The following is a 23,776-nucleotide window of genomic DNA, read 5'->3' as shown; positions in this document are numbered from 1 at the left end:
CATGAGCGATCACCCATTTTGATTGAGCCCACTCAATCAATCAACATTGGTACCACAGAAGCAACCAAAAGCATACACCTTGCAGAATCTCTAACAGAGGAAGAAAGATCGACATTTATCATCTTCTTTAAAGGACAACAAATTAACTTTGCTTGGTCATATGCTGATATGCCTGGAGTAGATCCACACTTAATCATGCATCACTTGTCCACTTCTACAGGAGTTAAGCTAGTTAAGCAAAAGCTAAGAAAGATGAATCCACAGGTGGCACTCATGGTCAAAACTGAACTAAAGAAACTATTAGATGTCGGATTCATCCAACCCATTGACTATGTAGAATGGATTTCCAACATCGTTCCAGTATCAAAACCAGATGGTAGCATCAGAATCTGCACTGACTTCAGAGACATCAACAAAGCTTGTCCAAAGGACGACTTTCCTCTGCCCAGTATCAACATAATTGTAGATCTTACAACAGGTCATGCAATGCTCTCACTAATGGACGGTTTCTCAGGCTATAATCAAATCAAAATAGCTCTCGAAGATCAAGATAAAATCACGTTCACTTGTCCTTGGGGAACGTACTGTTGGAATGTTATGCCTTTTGGCTTAAAGAATGCAGGGGCCACTTATCAAAGAGCAATGACAACAATCTTCCATGACATGGTGCACACATTTATGGAAGACTATGTGGATGATTTACTAGCTAAATCCTTCACCAGAGCCGAACATCTCAGCATCCTAACAAAGATCTTTGATCGATTGGAGAAATTCCAAGTCAGGCTCAACCCTAAGAATTGTGTCTTCGGGGTTACATCAGGGAAGTTACTAGGCTACATTATCTCAGCGAAAGGTATTGAAGTAGATCCAGCAAAGGTACAAGCCATTATGGACATGCCACCACCAAAGAATATCAGTCAACTCAGATCTCTACAGGGATGACTTCAATCAATCAGGCGATTCATCGCTCAGCTAGTAGATAAAAGTCTACCATTTAACCATTTACTACACAAAAATGTACCATTTAAATGGGAGGCCAAGTGTGCAGAATCTTTTTACCAAATCAAACAGTACCTAATGAATCCACCAGTTCTAGTACCACCAGTCACAGGAAAGCCTCTTATCTTATATATCTCAACAACAGATATATCACTGGGGGCACTATTGTCACAAGAAGATCAACAAGGGAAGGAACACACCATATATTATATCAGTAGGACATTGAATGGCTATGAACTCAACTATACATTCATTGAAAAGGCTTGCCTAACAGTGGTCTTCGCATCTCAGAAGTTCCAACATTATATGCTAGCACATACCATTAAGCTAGTAGCAAAAATTTATCCTCTCAAATATCTACTCAGCAAGGCCGATTGGCTAAATGAGTCATGATTCTCAGTGAATTTGACATCCAATACATAGAAAGATGAGCCATCAAGGGACAAGCAATTGCAGATCAGTTGGCTGAAGCACCACTCTTCGGAAAACACACCATGGAGATTGAATTTCCAGACAGGGACATTCTTGTTCTTTCTACTAAACAATGGATCCTATACTTTGACGGATCCTATACACAACATGGTTTAGGTGCTGGCATTCTATTCATCACTCCTAAGGGACACACTATACCAAGATCATATAGGCTTATGTTTCCATGCACAAATAATGTGGCTGAATATGAGGCACTAGTTATAGGCATCAAAATGGCCGTAGAATGGAAAATCACAGAGTTAAAAGTCTATGGAGACTCACAATTGGTCATCCATCAAATCAACAACAAATATCAGACAAAGGATGACAAGCTACTACCCTACAAAAGAATGGTGGATGAATTCAAACAGTATTTTGTGCAAATCACCTTCGAGCAAATACCAAGGTTGAACAACAAAGTAGCCGATGCAATGGCTACAATCGCTTCATTACTACAAATTCCAGAGCAACAAAGTTGTTATGAGTTCCTGGTAGAGCAACTGTTCTCCCCCGCCTATGACCACTCTGAATCCCAGGTTATCTATGCCTTGACTGGTTCAGATTCTCCATTATATGGACCAATATATGACTACCTCAAGCACAATATCTTACCAATTGACCAATCCTATAACCAAAAATGTAACTTTATCCGACAAGCTGCTCGTTACACCCTTACCACTGATACTTTGTATCGTCGAGGTCTAGATGGTACTCTTCTTCGTTGCCTTGATCATAATGATTCCGATTCTGCTTTACACGAGCTTCATGAAGGTATTTGTGGCACACATTCAAGTGGCACTACTCTTGCTAAAAAGATTCTACGGATGGGATACTACTGGCCTACCATGGAAAAGGACTCATATCATTTCGCCAAGAAATGTCCTAAATGCCAAATCCATGGTAATCTCATACATGCACCAGCATAGGAATTGCAACCATTTACAACATCCTGGCCTTTTTGTCAATGGGGACTGAACTTAGTAGGCAAAATTCATCCTTCATCTTCAAATGGACACAAGTTCATTATAACAGCAACAGAATATTTTACCAAATGGATGGAAGCAGTTCCCATGACCACAGTGACTGGGAAACAAATTGCCTCTTTTATCCTAAATTATCTAATCTGTAGATATGGTATTCCAAGTTCAATCGTCACAGACAATGGATGACCTTTCAAAAACCAAGATGTATAGGAACTATGTGAAAAACTCAAAATCCAACATAAGTTCTCTACACCATATTACCCACAGGGCAATGGTCAAGCGGAAGCATCTAACAAGACAATACTGAAAATCTTAAAGAAAACAGTGAATGATGCAGGAAATGATTGGCACGTACAACTCAATCCAACACTTTGGGCATACAGGACCAGCATTCTCACACCTATAGGAGCAACACCATACTCATTGGTATATGGATCATAAGCTATTTTACCCCTAGAGGTAGAAATCCCATCTCTCAGAGTCTCTTGGAAAGGATTAATCCCAGATGAAGAGTATCGAGTTAACCGATTGCAAGAACTTGAACTATTAGATGAAAGACACCAACATGCTTATACTCATCTCAAAGCATATCAACAACGCATGTGTAGGAGCTACAATCACAAGGTCATTCCCCGCAACTTCAAAGTTGGTGACCTAGTCCTCAAAGAAAATCCAAGAAATCAGCAAGATCGAGAAAAGAAAGGGAAATTTGAACCTAACTGGTTGGGTCCCTATGTTATCATATCAGTCTATGGATCAGGTGCCTATCAGCTAACTAATTCTGAAGGAGATGTGCTCGATGAACCAACTAAAAACATCCATCTAAAAAGGTACTACACTTAAGTGGCCTAGTGCACGAAGAAAGCCAAAATACGCAAACAAATCAAAAAATCCAAAAAAAGAAAAAACATAAAGTACAAATAAAAACAAATGGTGAAAACCTGGTCAACAGACGCTCTTGTGAAAGAATGGCTCCTCCATCTATATCAATCCCATTTTATCCATACAAACACTATCGGCCATCGCCCGACACTTAGCACATATCCATTCAGGACATACTTAGCATAGTCACTATCCTAATTTGTCTATATATATCCTCTTACCACATCCCACCATGGCTTGGAAATCACTGTACATGATCATATCAAGAAGCACACTCAGCTAGGGGCATTAACTTGTTCAAAAACTTGCAAACATTCAAGACATCACAACTATTTGCAAAACTCAGAAGCATGACATCCAACAAACTAAAATTACGCTTCATCACAAAAAAACAAAACAAAATATTTCACAAAAATACCAAGAATGGATGATTTTCTGAAGTACTAAATGTTGCATTCTTGCATAAAGTGTTGACTAGTTTTGCATTTTGAACTTTTTGAATTATTGGATTCTCTTTCTTATCTCACTAAACGCTTCAAAGCTAGAGATCAAGAAGAACTTCCAATATTTTCTTAGTCTTCTGCCTAGGAGGCGATCACTTGTATTGTGTGAGTACTTGCCTCGAGACGTGATACATTAAATATCACTGAAGGCCTGATTCCACTTCACGCATACAAATGATCTAATCTTGTCTGTTTATGCAATGCGCACTCAGGTCATCCTGGTTCAATTATACCTTGATGCTTGTACTATCTTGCAAAATCAAAAATCATGTAAATTTTTCTTAGGTCATTATGGTTCAATTATACCGTTATGCTTGTATAAATTTTCAACATATCCTAAACAAATCAATGCTCAATGATGATATCTACAAAGAAAGCAAACGAATGGCTATATCGGATGGTAAATACAGAATGAGGGATGCTCCAAAAACATTAGTTGCATATCATTTTACAATTAGTTGTATATCATTTAAACATGTTTTCATATCATTTTACAATTAGTTGCATATCATTTAACATGTTTGCATATCATTTAACCATAATTGCATATCAAATTATACATCTCATTTTCAAGATACATCTCACAGCATATCAAAACATACATCCTCCATCATACATTATGTCATATATTTAAAGCATTGCATCATCATAAAGAGGTAACCCACATAACATGCATCCATATAAACACATCACATGATCAAAGCAAATGGTGCCATATATATATATATATATATATATATATATATATATCTCAAAAATGATCCAAATGTACAAAATGTGTCAAAACTGTGTCTAGTACAAAGAATAACAATGATCCAAAACTACAACAAAGACCATGTCTCTCAAGTATGACTATCCCCTGACGGAGATGGTCTTGCTCCAGATGCACCCACCCCTGGATCTCCAGGAGGGTCCTGTCTCGATGGCCCCGTAACACTTCGGCTCTCAGACCGTGACCCAGTAGCTCGAGATCGACTAGATCTCGACTGTGCAAAGCTCTGTACTCGCTGATCCCTGGGTACTGCAGCCTCATAGTGCCACCGATAATACTCCACCTCTTGGGCTCTCAACACCAATTCTCTCAGGGTGTCTCTCATCGGACCACCCGCCGCTGCTCTCTGCATACTGGACACCACCTCCTCCACTCATCCCCACTGCTCTATCTCGGTATCTCGCTCAGTGGTCAACTAAGAAATCTGTCGCTGATAGGTCAAAATCTGTGCCTGCAGCTGCTGTATAGTAATTTGTAGAGTCCGTATCTAGGCATCCTCCATATGACCTAGGACTCGAACCTGTAGTGGTACCTGTGCTGGAGGAACCCCTCCCACTCGGCCTGTCCTCAGTGCTGGAGGTGGGAGCACATCTGTCCTCCTCCTCCGAGCTAGTCGCATAGCCTCCTTTATACCACCCACTGTAGCTAGCACCTCCCCCACTCTCCCCTCTCCATGGGCTCCGATAGCCAATCCACCTCTCCCTCTATCTATCCTCCCCTGTCGCATTGCTCTCTCCACACCCCTATCTCCTCTCCTCACTCTACCTCCCTGCCTCCCTCTAGCTCCTCTCCCTCGTCCATCTCCTCCATCATCCCCATCATCTCCATCATCTCCCCCATCTCCCTCCTCCTCATCCGAATCAAACGATGGCCTCATCTCCTCAGGATCATATATCCTAGCCACTGCCTGCGCTGCAAACAATCGGGCAAACTCATCTGTCATACTCGCATCCTGAATCTTTGGGGCATAGTCCCATATCTATCCGACCAACCCCACAAACTCCTCCATCACCACGACACTATCAATGGTCGGCCCCCAATCAACCACATCCTGCTGCCGCCATGCATATAGGCATGCTCCCTGAGGAATACCTTGCTAGTGCCCAAACTGCCTCAAAACTCGGGTCACCACAAACTGCTCAATCATGAACGGCGTCCTCCCAATCAGGTACCTGGTCATAAATACAAAGGGCATCTCTAGCCCATCCTTGGCCCACACCTCACATCCTGTATACGGTCGCTAGGTGACCGTATCTATGTCATCCAGCACTCTCCTCCAGTGCTCTAGTTTGCCTAGCTTGCGCTGGACAACTAGACCCCTGTATCCGTAGGCATATGCTACTCCTACGGGCCTATCCTTGTCTGCTAGTGGCCTCACTGCTGGGATGTGCTCCCAGCACCATACCTGCAATAATGTCATGCCAGTAGACAAACTGCCGTAACCGAGATATACTACCTCATGCAGACCCTTGTATAAATGGGCCGGCATAGCTGACCCCCATGCAAACCTTCGGCCCTGAGTGACCATCTCCTCCAAAACCAGCCCCCATCCCACTGAGAATCCCTTTGACCTGCGATCAGGACAAAGGAATCCACCAATGAACCCTGCTAGTATGGATGGCAGTGGTGCATAATCTAGGTCCAAAAACTCCTGCCATGGGATCTCATAGCCGCAAACAGTATCATCTTGAAAAATACGGCGCAGTACCTCTGTGCCACCCTCCTGCGACTGCTCATATGGTAGTAGTGCCCCTACCATAGGGATGCGCAGAATCCGGTAACAATCCTCAGGTGTGACTGTCATCTCTCTCGTAGCAAAATGGAAGGTGTTCGTATCACTGTGCCACCTCTTTGCCAAAGCTGTCAGTAACCCTTAGTTCACAGTGAACTGAGGCATATCCAGGAGAGAAGTCAATCCACATCTCTCGATGACATTGAGACCGGCCTACGACAACCGCGATATCAATGTCCACGGTCTGGGAAATCTCTCCCGCGACTGAACCACGCCTAATCGCTCCTGTCAACAAGCAAAACAAATCCAATATCAGTTCCACATCAAAACAAAGATATCAAAATCAAATTCACATAAAAAATATGAAACAATTTGCTCATCTATATCAAAGTTCAAAATCCTATCATTTTATCTCAACTTGTAAAACAACTCAAGTTCTCAAAAACCATATCAAAACTTGTAACACAACTCAAGTCTCCACAATCACATAAACTTGTAAAACAACTCAAGTTTCCCACCCATATTAGCTTGTAAAACAACTCAAGTTTCCAACCCATATCGGCTTGTAACACAACTCAGGCTTCACACATTGAACTTGAAACAGAACACGCAAATAAATCATATTTTGATCAACACAACACATTGCTATCTATACATAACTTGGAAAATCGCAAATCAAAACAAGTCATATCAACACTCATATTGGACAAAAGCATAAAATCATGATAGACAGACCAAAACAAATTTTCAAATTGGCTCATCTCGCAAAATTTTTTCCGATGCGCTAAAATAGATACCCAATGCGCTAAAAAACCCCCACGTGCTAGGCTTCTTTTCCTATGCTCTAATCTATTTACCCTATGAGCTAGACTGACTCTACGCGCTAAAATTTTCCCCCATGCGCCACCTAACCTACCCTATGCGCTAGACTGACTCTACGCACTAATCTACACCTCCCAGGTGCTACCCATTTGACCCTATGCGCTAGGTTATCCCTACGCGCTAAACCCCCTTACATATGCGAACCCCTGTGACCCCTATGCGCTAGGTCTACCCTACGCGCTAACCTATTGACCTGACGCACTACCCGATGGTTGCCATGCGCTATCCTACATGTATGTGCTAACTTATTTGTTTCATGCACTATCCTCTCTATTTCGGACGCGACCCCTAAAATTAAACTTGATGCGCTACTTCAAACTTTGTATGTGCTACTCTATGACTTAGACGCACTAAACCGTTAAACCCGAACTTTGAAAATCAAAAAATGATTAAAAATGACAACATGAAAAGTCAAAAGAGGGTAAAAAACATTGACTTACTGGTGGTCCACGTGCTGCAGGTCTCCGGTACCTCCGAACGCGCTCGAAACGTTGTCTATGATAAGGAATCGACATTTTCTCTGCAGACCAAATTCTCTTTCTCCAAAGTCAACAAAGCACAAATGAATCTAAATCAAGCCCTTTTCCCCTTTTATAGGAGGAAAATGAAATTAGGGTTAGCCAAATGGACCTGTAATATGGTCGTGGTCTCCCCTATCCCATAACATTCATAACTTATCAGGAGATGAATCAATTTGCACACATTACGCATGCACAAAATCATACACATCATACACAACTCATCAAATTAAATCAAAAAAATTTCAAAATATTGATTCATCTCCCGAGGGGGCATCACCATCAAATATCGAATCTGGGGCATCACACATCAAATAAAATCTGGGGCACAACTGGCAAATCATAAGAGCGACACAAAAATTGCATTTGATCATAAATCACAAAAACACACCATTTTCTTTGAAATAACATGTGCACACACGCCACTTCAAAGAGGGGCAAAATGTAGACGTATAAAAATGCCCATATTCCTAAATGAATATTTTATGTTCATTTCTCTATTTAATTAAATCCAGTTTAATTAAATTATCCACATTCCTCTATTTAATTAAGTAAATTACTCAATTTATTTAAATTAAATTCACTAGACTTCTTTTTACCATTTAATGAATAAATCATTTTATTCAATTAAATCCCCCCTATCCACTTTTAATTAAATTCAAATTTAATTAAATAGTTATCCTAAATTGAATAAATCTAATTTATTTAATTGCAACCAAATTGAATGAAATTCTTTATTTCAATTAAATCCTATTATCCCTCCATCCACTTGCAAAATCCTGCATCTCCCACTTGCCTTCCTAAACCCCTTTCTAATCCCTTCTAGAATCTTCTAATCGCTTCTAATTAACCTAACCCCTCCTCTAAACTTTGTCACATCCCTAAGCAAAGGGAAGTCACTTCTCAAAACCTCAAAGTCTTTGATAACCATTAAAGGCTTCAAGTCTTCAACCACTTAATTCCTCAAAGTCTTTGATAACCATTAAAGGCTTCCAACTTTCAACCACTTAATCTCCCAAAGTCTCCAATAACCATTAATGGTTAACTCAAACCCTCCTACATGGTTAAAACATTTGTTTTGACTCAAACTTCATCCAACCCAAGGGTCTCATCATGCCTTTAATGCTTTTACCATGATTATCTCTTAATCATTTGCACAAAGGTTTATCCTTGGATTAACTCTTAATCCAGTGGGTAATCCTAATTTAAGCTTGACCCTTAGCCTCTAGATAACCATGAGGTCTTCTCAGGTATTGAATGCCTCCAACCCCTTCTCTCAACCCAGTCTTATGTTGACACTTGTCACCATTTCATTAGGTGCAAATTGTGCACATGGATCCCCAACTTTCAAACTCAACCCTTGATTGAATCTTTCAATCCTGGCCATCCATTGCCCTATTTTTGCTATAAATAGAGCTCTCATTCCTCCATTTTAAAAAATCAAAATTTGTAGTATCACACTTATGCTCAAATACATTCAAGCTTTCATATCATTTTTATGCTCATCATTTTAGCCTCTTTGAAATCAGGAATTAGTCTAAATATGCATGTTTAGAATAATTTCTTTATCATTTAGCTCAATTATAGACTAATATATCATGTTAGGATAGTATTCATACTAATCTTGTCATCTTATCATTTAGTTTATTGCATTTCTAAGATCATACATAGCTTAGCACACCTTTCATACTAAAAACTATCAAAACATCCCTCGTTCTTGCATTTGCCATCCCTAAACCATTTTGCTCAGTGATCTGAGAGCAAAAACATTGGTTTGAGGGACATTTTGAGATAGAGAACCATGGGACCCACCTTGGAAAGCTGAATAATACGTTATTACTCCATAGCTTGCATCAAGAAGTCCTGTGTGTGTGTGTGGACAAGTCATTTAGTCATATTTTTACATATTGAATTCTATCAGCCCACTTTTCCCACATACACTTGTGCATACTGATTTGTGTGGTCCTATGAAAACTAGGAGTGTGCAGGGTGATAGGTACTTCATGATTCTCACTGATGACTACTCAAGAATGATATGAATCACATTCTTGAAAGATAAGTCTGAAGCTTTTGTAAAGTTCAAAGCTTTCAGAGCATTAGTGGAGAAGGAAAGCCGGAAAAGGATCAAGTTCTTGAGAACTGATCAAGGAGGGGAATTCACTTCCGGTGAATTCAACAAGTACTGTGAAGAGCATGGCATCAAGAGGCAACTATCTGCCCCCCGGAATCCACAACAGAATGGCCTAGCAGAGAGGAATAATTGGATTGTGGTTGAAGCAACTAGAACTATGTTGATTCAAGGAAAGGTATCTCACACCTTTTGGAGAGAAGCGGTGAACACTGTAGTCTACACAATGAACCGCGTACTCATCAAGAAAGGTAAGGATAAAACTCCTTATGAGTATTGGACTGGTAAGACACCTATGGTTAGCTACTATAGAGTGTTTGGTAGCAAATGTTACATCAAGAGGAGTGAACACCAGAGCAAATTTGATGCGAAATATGGTGAGGGAATATTCCTAGGGTATTCCACCAAGAGAAAAGCTCTCAAGTGTTCCAATAATAGGACTCAGAGAATTATGGAAAGCATCAATGTAAGAGTTGACGAAACCTCTGAGAAAACAGAGGAAACCAACAGTGAGCAAGCGGTAAATGAACCGGTTGTAACCTTCTGGGAACCAATTTCCAGTCAACCAAGTACCAGTAATAGTGTTCCTACACCGGTAGATGTAGATGTTGATACTGATGGAGATGAGGGTGAAGAAGAAAAGCAAGAGGAACCTATCTGTAAGGAAGTTAAGTAGCGGAAACAACTCCCTACACTAACCTTGAGAGGAGGGTAATGCAAAACTTTTTCAGATCATTACAACAGTTACAGAAAATAGAAATAGATATAATAACATTCATACCACAACACAATGATTTACGTGGGGAAAACCCTTTCGGGAGAAAAACCCCACCCTCCAAAAGCAGCTCAATATTTTATTCAGCAATCAAAAACAGATTACAACATACTTGCAGAGCAAGCTCTTCGCAGGAGTATCACTAATCAGAGATTCAGAGGCAACTCAATAGCCATAAGACTCTTACACCCAACCTCTATCTCACACACATCATAAATAGGAGATACAATACAAGAAACCGTCAAACGGTATTACAAAACCATGGGCTAAAACCACCCAATAAGGTGTAGCCGACCTTATCTCCCTTCTAGATGCCCTATGACATGTTAAAGCACATATCAACACGTGTCACTCCCTTTTACAGCTCATTTATGTATTCGATACAAATTATTTTTCCTATTTCAGGAGTACAAACTTCCGGAGGCCATAACTTGAGAACCGGGTGTCCGATTGACGAACCGTTTGAAGCGCCAGAAAGCTCGCGAAGTGCTCTATCACCTCGTAACTGGCTTCGCCGGTTACGAAAACTTTTCAGGGCGTTTCGGAGCCTCTAAAGTCCCCAAAATTAAGTTTAAACATTTTATTGCACCCCTCCAAGACGAAAACTTTAATATCTTCAAAACTAGCTGTGACCTTGCGACGAAACTTTACCGGAATGCTTATCTAGCCAACCAGAAGCTTCAGGGAGAGTTTCGCACCATTTCGTGCTCAAATGAAAACTTACTATAAATAGTAACCTCACATAAATGCAAGGTTGAGACACCATTTTTCCCAACAAATCTCCCACTTGTCGAACACCTTGTATGAGCGGAAGGGAATGTCAACACAATGAATCAATTGCTAGGGGCCATAAGGCCCATAGACTCTGAACACCATCTAAACTTCTCTGTGCTCACAGCCTTAGTTAAAGCATCTGCAACATTCATCAAAGTTTCCACCTTAACCAGCTTCACCCTACCATCTTCGACCATATCTCTAACAAAATGATACTGAACATCAATATGTTTGGTCCGGGCATGAAACGTCGGGTTCTTAGCTAGGCTAATTGCACTCTGACTGTCACAGTAAACTGTCACTATACCTTGTTTTATTCCAATATCCGAACACAGTCTCTTAAGCCAAATGGCCTCTTTACAAGCATGAGTAGCTGCCATATACTCTGCTTCAGTAGTGGATAAAGCAACCACAGCCTGTCGCTTATTCATCCAACTAATTGCACCACCAAACAAAGTAAACACATAAGCACTGGTGGATCTTCTGCTATCAATATCACCTGCCCAATTTGAATCCACATAACCATGGATATCAAGGGAAGTCATGTCTCCAACTGAATTACCATGATAACACAAAGAATACTCTGAAGTACCCTTCAAATATCTGAAGACTCTTTTGACTGCATCCCAATGAACTCTACCAGGATTAGACATATATCTAGAAAGTACTCCCACTGCTTGGGCAATATCTGGTCTAGTACAAACCATAGCATACATCAAGCTTCCAACTGCACTCTGGTAAGGCACTCTGCTCATGTCTTCCATCTCCAATGGGGATGTAGGACAATCTGAAATAGATAGTTTCATTCCAACTGTAAAAGGAACACTCAATGGTCTACAATTCTGCATGTTGAACCTCTGTAACACTGAATTCACATACTTACTCTGGCCTAGCCATAGCTTTCTGTTCACCCTATCTCTTCTAATTTCCATCCCAAGAATGTGCTTTGCTGCACCAAGATCTTTCATTTCAAATTTAGCAGCGAGCTGAGACTTCAGTTCTGAAATCATACCTTTCCCTTTGCCAATGAATAACATATCATCAACATACAATGCAATGAATAAGAAATGATCACCATAAGATTTATAATAAACACAGTGATCTGATTTAGAACGTTCAAATCCCAAACTCAACACATATGTATCAAATTTCTGGTACCACATCCTAGGACTTTGTTTGAGGCCATACAAAGATTTCTTCAATTTACAGACCAAATTACTTTTGCCTTTCACCACATAGTGCTCTGGCTGTGTCATATAAATATCTTCCTCCAAATCACCATGAAGGAAAGCAGTTTTCACATCCATTTGCTCAACCTCTAAATCATAAGCAGTAGCAATAGAAAGCAAAAATCTAATGGACGTCATTTTTGCAACAGGAGAAAATATCTCACCGTAATCAACACCCTCAACCTGAGAGTAGCCTTTTGCAACCAACCTTGCTTTATACTTCTCAATGCTTCCATCTGAACCAATCTTTTTCTTGAACACCCATTTACAACCAATAGGTTTTCGTCCTTCAGGCAATGGTACAAGATCCCATGTATCATTCTTTTTCAAAGCTGCCATTTCTTCCTCCATAGCAATCTTCCAGGATTCTGCATCATTCATACCTAATGCCTCTTCTACAGATTTCGATTCATCCACACTAGTATTCAGAGCAAAAATACATCTCCAATCATCAGGTGAATACCTTTCAGGTGGTTGTCTATGTCTTGTAGACCTTCGAACAAGTTGAGTTGGAGGTTCTTCCTCCTCTTCTGAAGATTCAGAGCTAGATGAGCTCTCCTCAAATTCTTGCCTATCTAGGGGTCTCGATTCAACTCTTTCAGGTGTAGAAGGAAGTTGAATCACATCTTCTTTTTTAGTCTGTTCTGGCTGCAATGTAACAGAAGGAGACTTAATTTCTCTAAAAATAACACTTCTACTGTGAATTACCTTTTGTGCAACAGGGTCCCAAAGCTTGTATCCTTTCACACCATAACTATACCCGATGAAGATACATTTCACAGCCTTGTTCTCCAACTTTGTTCGCTTCTCCTTTGGCACATGTGCATATGCCTCGCAACCAAAAACTCTAAGATGTCTCAATGAAGGCTTGTGACCTGACCATGCTTCCATAGGCGTTTTATCAACAAGAGCTGATGTAGGAGACCTGTTAATCAGGTAGCAAGCAGTGGCAATAGCTTCAGCCCAAAACTTTTATTCGAGACCAGCACCACTCAACATACTCCTAGCCTTCTCCATCAGTGTCCTGTTCATTCTTTCTGCAACTCCATTCTGCTGTGGAGAATACGGAGTTGTCTTCTGCCTGTTAATTCCACAGTCTTTACAGAATCTATCAAAATCATTAGAGCAAAACTCACCGCCATTATCAGTTCTCAAACATTTTATTTTCTTTCCAGTCTGCAACTCAACCATTGCTTTAAATTCTTTAAAACGACTAAAAACTTCAGATTTACTCTTGAGAAAATAAACCCATGTCCTTCTACTAAAATCATCAATAAATGAAACATAATATGTGGATTTTCCAATCGAAGAGACATCTATTGGACCAAACACATCAGAATGGATAAGATCCAAAACACCACAAGTTTTATGAGAACTCGAGTAAAACTGAACGCGGTTTTGTTTTCCATAAATGCAATGCTCACAAAAATCAAAGTCAAGATTACAGTCATTCAAACCTTCAACAAGATTTTTATTTTTCAAGGTCCTTAGACCCTTTTCTCCAATGTGGCCAAGTCTCTGGTGCCATAACATAGTCTTCTCTGCAGGTAACTTTGCTTCAGACGAAAGAGCACCCTTAGGTACCCAAAAACCATTTCCATCTGCTGAAGGTGAAACCTTCAAATCTTCCAGTGAAGTATCCACAGATTTACTTTTTACAGAAGTGCTATTACACTCAACAGTGTATGCTTCAAGCTTATACAAAGTGCCAAACCTGACACCTCTAGCAACTACCATAGCACCCTTAATCATCTTACATCCTGTTTCAGAAAAGACTACCTGCACACCTGAATCTATTAGTTTGCTCACAGATAATAGGTTTCGTTTTAAACCAGGGATATGCAGCACACCATTAATCCTTTTTATTCTACCATCAGAAAACCTGATTCTAACTTTACCTCGACCAACAATGTCTAGAGGTGAATCATCACCCAAGTACACCTTGCCTCCATTAAATCCTTCATATTCAGAAAACCAATCTCTATTGGAAGTCATATGAAAAGATGCACCTGAGTCAATTAGCCAGGCATCATTACCTGTATGAGTCACCAAAGCCGCAATAAATGCATCGCCATCTTCCTTGTCGGACTCAGAATTAGAATCGAACTTTTTCTTTTTCTTCTTCTTTTCTTCTTTGCAGTCCTTACGGATGTGACCCGATTTACCGCAATTCCAGCAAATGACTTTGGACTTTCCAAGAGATTTCGATCTCCCTTTGGATTTGGACTTGCCACGCTTGTCATTCTTCTTGCCTTTCTCCTTAGGTCTTCCACGAACAGTTAGGGCTTCCTTTGAACTGATGGATACCTTCCTTCGCATCTCTTCACCGAGTAGGGCACCCACCACGTCTTCAGATTTCAAAACAATAGAAGTACTACCGATAGCCATAACAAGAGAATCCCACGAATCAGGCAAAGAACAAAGGAAGATCTGACATTTTTCCTCCTCGTCCATCTTAACACCGACGGATACTAATTGAGCCACAATCATATTGAATGCTTCTAGGTGGTCTGCAATTCGTCCACCCTCTTCCATCTTCAAGGAATACAATTTCTTTCTTAAGAAAATTTGATTTAATAAAGATTTCACTTGATACATCTCACCAAGCTTAGTCCATAGCTTCTTTGCAGAGTTTTCTTCATGGACATTGATTAGAACAGAGTCTGCCAGGCACAGTCTGATTAGACCCTTGGCTTTCCGGTCCATAATATCATACTGAGCTGCCGCAGTAGGATCTGAGGGCCTTTGGACATTCGCATCAATAGCATCCCAAAGATCTCGATCTATTAGCAGATCTTCCATCTTCAGCTTCCACATCTCAAAATTACTTCCATTAAATTTCTCCACCTCTATTCTCCCTGACGAACTTGCCATCTGAATATTCCTGCAACAAGATCACAAAGTGTCTTCTGCACAAGCTCCCACTCAAATCTGGATTAGTTCAAAAAACCCAACTGCCCACAATTGAAACCAAAGGTGATCAGGCTCTGATACCACTTGTAAGGAAGTTAAGTAGCGGAAACAACTCCCTACACTAACCTTGAGAGGAGGGTAATGCAAAACTTTTTCAGATCATTACAACAGTTACAGAAAATAGAAATAGATATAATAACATTCATACCACAACACAATGATTTACGTGGGGAAAACCCTTTCGGGAGAAAAACCCCACCCTCCAAAAGCAGCTCAATATTTTATTCAGCAATCAAAAACAGATTACAACATACTTGCAGAGCAAGCTCTTCACAGGAGTATCACTAATCAGAGATTCAGAGGCAACTCAATAGCCATAAGACTCTTACATCCAACCTCTATCTCACACACATCATAAATAGGAGATACAATACAAGAAACCGTCAAACGGTATTACAAAACCATGGGCTAAAACCACCCAATAAGGTGTAGCCGACCTTATCTCCCTTCTAGATGCCCTATGACATGTTAAAGCACATATCAACATGTGTCACTCCCTTTTACAGCTCATTTATGTATTCGATACAAATTATTTTTCCTATTTCAGGAGTACAAACTTCCAGAGGCCATAACTTGAGAACCGGGTGTCCGATTGACGAACCGTTTGAAGCACCGGAAAGCTCGCGAAGTGCTCTATCACCTCGTAACCGGCTTCGCCGGTTACGACAACTTTTCAGGGCGTTTCGGAGCCTCTAAAGTCCCCAAAATTAAGTTTAAACATTTTATTGCACCCCTCCAAGACGAAAACTTTAATATCTTCAAAACTAGCTGTGACCTTGCGACGAAACTTTACCGGAATGCTTATCTAGCCAACCAGAAGCTTCAGGGAGAGTTTCGCACCATTTCGTGCTCAAATGAAAACTTACTATAAATAGTAACCTCACATAAATGCAAGGTTGAGACACCATTTTTCCCAACACTATCAAGACCATTCCTCGATATGTCAAGCTGAATCATGATCCTAAGTAGATCATAGGAGATAAGGATGCAGGAATCCTTACAAGAAGAAAGGTTAGAGAAAACTCATGTATGATCTCTAAATTTGAGCCTAAATCATTCAAAGAGGCACATAAAGATGAAGACTAGTTCAAGGCAATGGAAGAGGAACTTGACCAGATAGAGAGAAATGGTACATGGTCTTTGGTACCCAGATCGGAGCATAAAAATGTCATTGGTACCAAATGGGTTTTCAGAAATAAGCTGAATGAGGATGGCACAATGATTAGAAACAAAGCCACACTGGTGTGCAAAGGATATGCCCAAGAAGAAGGAGAAGACTATGGAGAAACCTTTGCTCCTGTAGCCAGATTGGAAGGAGGTCATATGCTTCTTGCATATGCAACTTTTAAAGGAGTCAAAGTATATCAAATGGATGTAAAATCTGCATTCCTAAATGGTGTACTTAAAGAGGAGGTGTATATATAGCAACCAGATGGGTTTTCCCTATCTGAAGATAGTGACATGGTGTGTAGGCTATATAAAGCCTTATATGGTCTAAAGTAGGCACCTAGAGCATGGTATGAATGCCTGCACTCCCATCTTGTGAAGATTGGATTTGAGAGAACAAGCGAAGATAGCAATATCTACTTGAAGTCTGAAGGATATCAGATCCTAATCTGTGAGGTATTTGTTGATGACATTATCTTTGGTGGAGATGACAAGATGAGTCATGAGTTTGTAGATGAGATGAAGAAAGAGTTTGAGATGTCACTCGTAGGGGAGATTAAGTTCTTCATTGGACTGCAGATTCAACAGATGGAAGATGGAATCTTTATCACTCAGTCCAAGTATGTCAAAGAGGTTTTGAAGACCTTTGGCATGGAAGATAGCAAACTGGTTGGTACATTGATGGTGACTGGTTGTAAACTATCCAAAGAGGATGACTCAACATTGGTTGATGAGAAGGAATACCGATCAATGATTGGTAAGTTGCATTATGTAGTGCATAATTGTACATGCAGTTGGCATTACTGCAAGGTTCCAGAAAAGTCCAAAAGAATCCCACTTGGTTGCAGTCAAGTGGATTCTTAGGTATCTGAAGGGAACTATTGATTATGGATTGTGGTATCCATATAGCAAGGATTTCAACTTGAAAGTATTCATAGATGCTAATTGGGTAGGTAATGTGGACGACCGAAAGAGCACAACCAGCAGTGCATTCTTTCTCAGTGGTAGACTGGTCTCATGGATGAGTAAGAAGCACAGTTGTATCTCTCAGTCTAAAGCAGAAGTAGAGTATGTTGCAGCTTTCATGAACTGTAGTCAGACAATTTGGATGAAGCATGTATTAAATGGCTTCAAAGTCCCTGTATCTGAACCGGTAAGTATATTTTGTGACAATACTAGTGCAATTAACATCTCCAAGAATCCGGTTTTACATTCTAGAACCAACCACTTTGAGCTTAAGTATCATTTCTTAAGGGAAAAGATTTAGAATAAAGAGATTGCACTGGAAAATGTTTCTAGTAAGGAGTAGTTAGTAGACATATTCACCAAGCCTCTCCCAAAGGCTACATTTATGTATTTAAGAGGTGAATTAGGGGTGCTACCCCTTTAGAAAGTAAACTAAAGGTATATGATCCACATTAGTCAAGTATTGCATAGTCAAATTTTTCTTCAGGATTGATGTGTTGAAGAATGCTACTCCTCAGGGGGAGCAACATAATGGGACAGGGAAGCTTGTGCCTCTACTTTGGCATTTTTGTCAAAGGGGGAGAAGAAGTGAAGCAGAGAAGATATCTGCAGAAATTGGGGGAGAAGATGTGAAGTGGAGAGATATCTTTGTATATTGCCATGAATGCCAAAGGGGAAGATTGTTGGCATTATGTGAACCGGTATGAGGACATGATGACATTGTATGTTATCATTGATGTCAATATGCTGAAGAAGAGAGAACCAGTATGTTACCAAGAACTGGTATATGTGGGAACCAATATAACATTGTGAACTGGTATATGTGCCAAAGTGAAGTGGTGTGTTTATTCAAGGTGAACTGGCATGTGGTTATGGGAACCGGTACATAGAAGCTTTGTATGATTACCAGTTGGTAGTCTCAACTTCAGGGTTTCTGGTTGAAGTACTTCAAGCCTGTGTGATTCAACGGGTGACTTTGTGTGATGAGTTAGCATTGTAATGAAGAATAGATCATGTTGCCATGTCAGCGATGTGTGCGTGAAGGATCTTGCATGAAGGATATTGTCCCTATCTACCTCAGGAATGTGCAAAGTCTATAAACGGTGATAACACATGATGGGCTGCCATGAAATCGGTGGAAAAAGAATGATGGAGAACGTCTTGAGCTTGGTTCAAGACCGTTGCATTTAATGCAATGTGCTCAACGGTCAGGATTGAACCATTTGAATTGCTTAACTTAACAGGTTTAGGGTTTAGGGTTTATGCTACCGACCTATCTGTTTCCTATAAGGTTGTTGTTGTGTTTCTTTCTGAGGTTGTTGGCAAAAGTTGTGTGTGAGTATCCAAGTGAAGAGATACATGATTCTTGCAAGACCAAAAGAGAGAAGTGATACCTGCAGAGTGTAAGTGCAGAAGGTGAAGAGGACCTAAAGTGGATCTGCATTGGCATTGAGTACTATTACCAGATCATTGTAATACCTGTTGATCTCTAACCACCTCAATAGTTGGAAAATCCCTTAAGAGGGTAGCTTTAACCGGCTTACTGTAAATCCTTTAACAGGGTGACTCAAAACCATTGAGTTCTTGAAATCCTCTAACAAGGTAACCTTTAACAGGGTTTAACCCTTAACCGAGTATTCTAGCCATCCCTTAACCGGGTGATCCCTAACAGGATTGGTTCCTAACATAACCTATTGTATCAGTCTTTAACCAGATAAGGCTCCTAATAGAGGGAACTTCTAAAGAGTTCAAAAATAGCTTGTGGGTATTCATCCCCACTGCGGTTTTTCCTAGTTGGGTTTCCACGTGAAAAATATGTGCATCATGTGTGGTGTTATTCATGTGATGGTTTAAGTGATTTGTGTTTGAAGGTAAATCATGTTGATCTAGCTGTTTATCTTTGATGATAGATTACCCGTTCATGCACTAGAGTGAAATGGAAATGAAGTATTAGATTGTATGGAAAGATAAGTGTCAACCAGTTTATGCTTGTCTCAGTTATTCTGGGTTTTGCCGGTTGTACTCTATTTAAAACCGGTGTTACTATTTGCCTACCAAAGCACAGTGTCTGCTGACAAACCAGTTTAGGATTGTGTTTTTGTCTGTACTGATTCACCCCCCCTCTCAGTACCGGTTTGGTACTATCCGTTCATCATTGAGTTATCAGAGTGAACTGGTATTGCTAAGTATTGGAAAGTTGAACCAGTAAACCCTACATATTGTTTTGATAAACCCTAACTGATTAAGTTTGGTGAATTGGTTATATTGGTTTATGATATGATGGTGAGCGGTAATGATTATGACACATATGCATATTGTATGAAGAGAGTTTCAAAGTTTATTTGGTGTGTTGAGGTAATGGTTTTTGTCTTAGGAATGAGCAACTATACTGCATGTAATGTAAAGCGTGTGATGAGTTACTAATTTTGATGAAGCGATGATCAAGGAGCGATCGAGGCTTTCTTGAATTATGTGTAGATATTGTTATGTAATCCAATGGTCATACTTGAACCAACTTGTTTGTAATATCTATGTGAATTAGGTTTTTGTTGTGTTACCAACCTAGTTTATTTGTTTATGAGGTCGATGAGTTGTTTAGTTTCAGAGTTGGCAAAGTTTTAGTTGAGTGTGTGGTTGCTGAACTAGATGATGTATCTGCAGTTTGAGTAAAGGCAGATAGGAGCATGAAAAGGATCTAAACAAGCAAGTGTAGTGCTATTCAAATAGATCAGAAAACTCCTGTTGTTTTCTAACAATTACCAATAGATTGAAATCCCCTATCCGGGTAAGCTCTAACAAGCTTGGTGTTATTCAAATCCTCTAACAAGGTGATCCATTATCTTGGATTCTAAATCCTTTACAAAAGTTACTCCTCATAAGGTATTGCTTCTAACAAGGAATTATAGTCAAGCCCTTAACCGGGTGGTCCCTAACAGGATCTGTTCTTAACAGGACTTTTTGTAAAAGCTTTAATAGGCTTGTCCTAACAGGGCAAACTTCAAAAGAGTTCAAATAGTTATCTTGTGAGTCTCATCTCACCGTGGTTTTTCCCATTTGGGTTTCCACGTCAAAATATTGTGTCAAGTGGTGAATGTTTTTGTGGTTATGTTTTCTATGGTTGATTTGCTTAACTACTTAATCCACTTTGATAGGTCATGATAACCAAAAACAATATGAAATGAAGTTTTACTTATGTCAGTAAAAGTATTTGGATGTTTGTGAGTTACAAGTTGCTTATTGTTAATTTGTTGTAACAGTCAACCGGTTTAGCTTGATAGTTTTATCTTGACAATGATATTGCATTGATAGTTATAAGTTTACTTTGAGAGATTGATTTTGAGATTGGTAATGTTTATCAGTTTTTCTATCTACTGATTCACTCCCCCTCCCAGTAGTTGACTGGATCCTTGTTCTTTCATCATACCATCAATTGGTATTAGAGCTTCTCAGGTCCGCTAAGGTCTAAGCCTAACAACTTGAGGTAAAATCTTGTAGAACGTGATGAAGAAGGAAGGTCCAAAGTTTAATAGAGATAACTATAAGATATGGAGTGATAGAATGAAAATTGATATCAAGAGTCTTGGAAATCAATACTGGGAACATGTTAATACTCAATATGTTACACCTAGTGGGATTATGACTGATGATTAGAAAAAAGAGCAACAAGAAAAAAATCGAGCACTGGAGGCTATTATCAGTTCTTTGTCTGATGCAAAGTATGTAGATGTCTATGGTCTGGAGACTGCATATGAGGTATGGAAGAAACTTGAAGAGATTTATAGTGGCAATGAACATGTAAATATTGCCAAGGAAGAGAGTCTAAGAGCAAAGTTTGATGACATGCAGATGGCTGAAGGTGAGAATATCGAACAGTATGGTCAGAGGATAAAAGAGATATGTGGTGAGATCAAGAGTGCTGGTGTAAAATGGATGATGCCATAGTGGTTATTAAGGTATTGAGAACCCCTCTACTGGTCTATGCTATCTGAGTTGTAGCCATTGAGGAGTTGAAATCTATTGACAAAACCAAGGTAACCCCTTGACTCCATCATTGGTAAGCTTATTGATTTTGAATTAAATGGTTATGATGGTAGTATTTAGAAATCTGAATCAACATTTAGAGCTTCTATTTCTAACCCATCTATGAGAAAAAGTAGAGATGTCAGTCACAGTTATGAATCTAGATCCAACACAGAAGTTGATGATGAAGAAAATTTGGTTGAGCTTGAAGCATTGTTGGCCAAGCGCTTGCCCAGAAGTATCAGCAAATATAGAGGTAAATTACCTTTGAAATGTTTTGCATGCAACAAGATTGGACACATAGCTGCTAACTTTCCTAATGGTGATAATGAGCACAAGAGAGAGAAATTCAAGAAGTACAAGGGAAAAGGCAAAAGAGATTATCTTATTGCAGTTGATAGTGGTATCACTGATGAGGAATCTGATGGTGATGCTAATGAAGACATTGTATTTGTAGCCATTAAAGAGGAAACATCTGATCAGAAGGCATTAGTTTCATGAATGGATAATTCTGATGATTGGATCATTGATAGTGGTTGTTCACATCACATGACTGGTGATCAGAGCAAATGTCTTTCTTTGAAGGAATTTGATGATGGAGTTGTAAGATTTGGTAATGACTCACCCTGCATGGTTAAAGGTAAGGGAACTATTTCTCTTGATGGAAAGAACAGTGCAGATGATGTCTACTGGGTTCAAGGTCTAAAGCACAATTTGTTGAGTGTTTCCCAAATTAATGACAGAGGATATCCATTGGAGTTTAAGAATGGTATGTGCAAAATCTATGGGAGAAAAGGTGAACTGATTGCAACTAGCAAGCAGACTAAAGGTAACCTGTTTCATCTTAATCCTAAAGTCAGCAATTTTTTAATTGCTAAAGTAGATGATAGTTGGCTTTGGTAGAGGAGATTTTGTCATATAAATTTTGATAACATTGTTAAAGTGAGTAAGTCAAAGAAAGTGAAAGGTTTGCCTTAGTTGGACAAACTGGTTAATGTTCTATGTAAGGAATGTCAGTTGGGAAAGATGACATCCTCAACTTTCAAGAGCAAATCTTTTTCAGTGGAACATCTGTTAGATTTGGTTCATACAGACCTCTGTGGACCAATAAGGACTAAAAGTATTCAAGGAGACAAATATTTCATGATCTTCACTGATGATTGCTCAAGAATGATGTGGGTCACATTCTTGAAGGATAAAACAGAGGCATTTAGTAAATTCAAGGCATTCAGGGCCTTAGCTGAAAAGGAGAGTGGAAAGACAATAAAGTGCTCGAGGACTAATCAAGGTGGAGAATTCACTAGATATTGTGAAGAGAATGGTATCAGGTGACATCTTTTTGCACCAAGGACACCATAGTAGAATGGTATTGCAGAGAGAAACAACTGGTCAGTTGTTGAAGCTTCTAGGACAATGTTGATACAATTAGGTGTAGCGAAGACTTTTTGGAGAGAAGCTGTTAGCACAACTGTCTACACAATTAACAGGATTTTGGTAAAAAGAGGTAAGGACAAGACTCCTTATAAATAGTGGTATGGTAGATCACCTAATGTTTGTTATTTCAAGATATTTGGTAGTAAATGTTTTATTAAGAGAGGTGACTAATGTTAGCAAGTTTGAGGCTAAAAGTGATGAAGATATATTTCTTGGTTATTCCACCAAGAGTAAGGCCTACAAATGTTATAACAAGTGGACATAGAGAATCATTGAGAGTGCTGATGTTTGAGTGGATGAGTATCCTGAAGTCTTAGGGGAAACCAATGTGGAAGAAAAGGATGAAGATCCTTGCATTTTATTTTTGGAACCAGAACCTGTGAAACTTGAAACAGGTTAAGAGAATGTTGTTGTACCAGTTCAACTGGAACAGGTAGATTTAGAAGAAGATGATGTTAACAATGAAGAAGAACCTAAAGATAATGATTATGCTATTTTGAGGTATGTGAGACTCAATCACAATCCTGAGCAGATTATTGTAGATAAGGATGCTGGAGTATTGACCAGA

The sequence above is a fragment of the Cryptomeria japonica genome, chromosome 5 (genome assembly GCF_030272615.1).
Source record: "Cryptomeria japonica chromosome 5, Sugi_1.0, whole genome shotgun sequence".
In the NCBI taxonomy this organism is placed as follows: Eukaryota; Viridiplantae; Streptophyta; class Pinopsida; order Cupressales; family Cupressaceae; genus Cryptomeria; species Cryptomeria japonica.
This window is presented reverse-complemented; position numbering follows the sequence as displayed.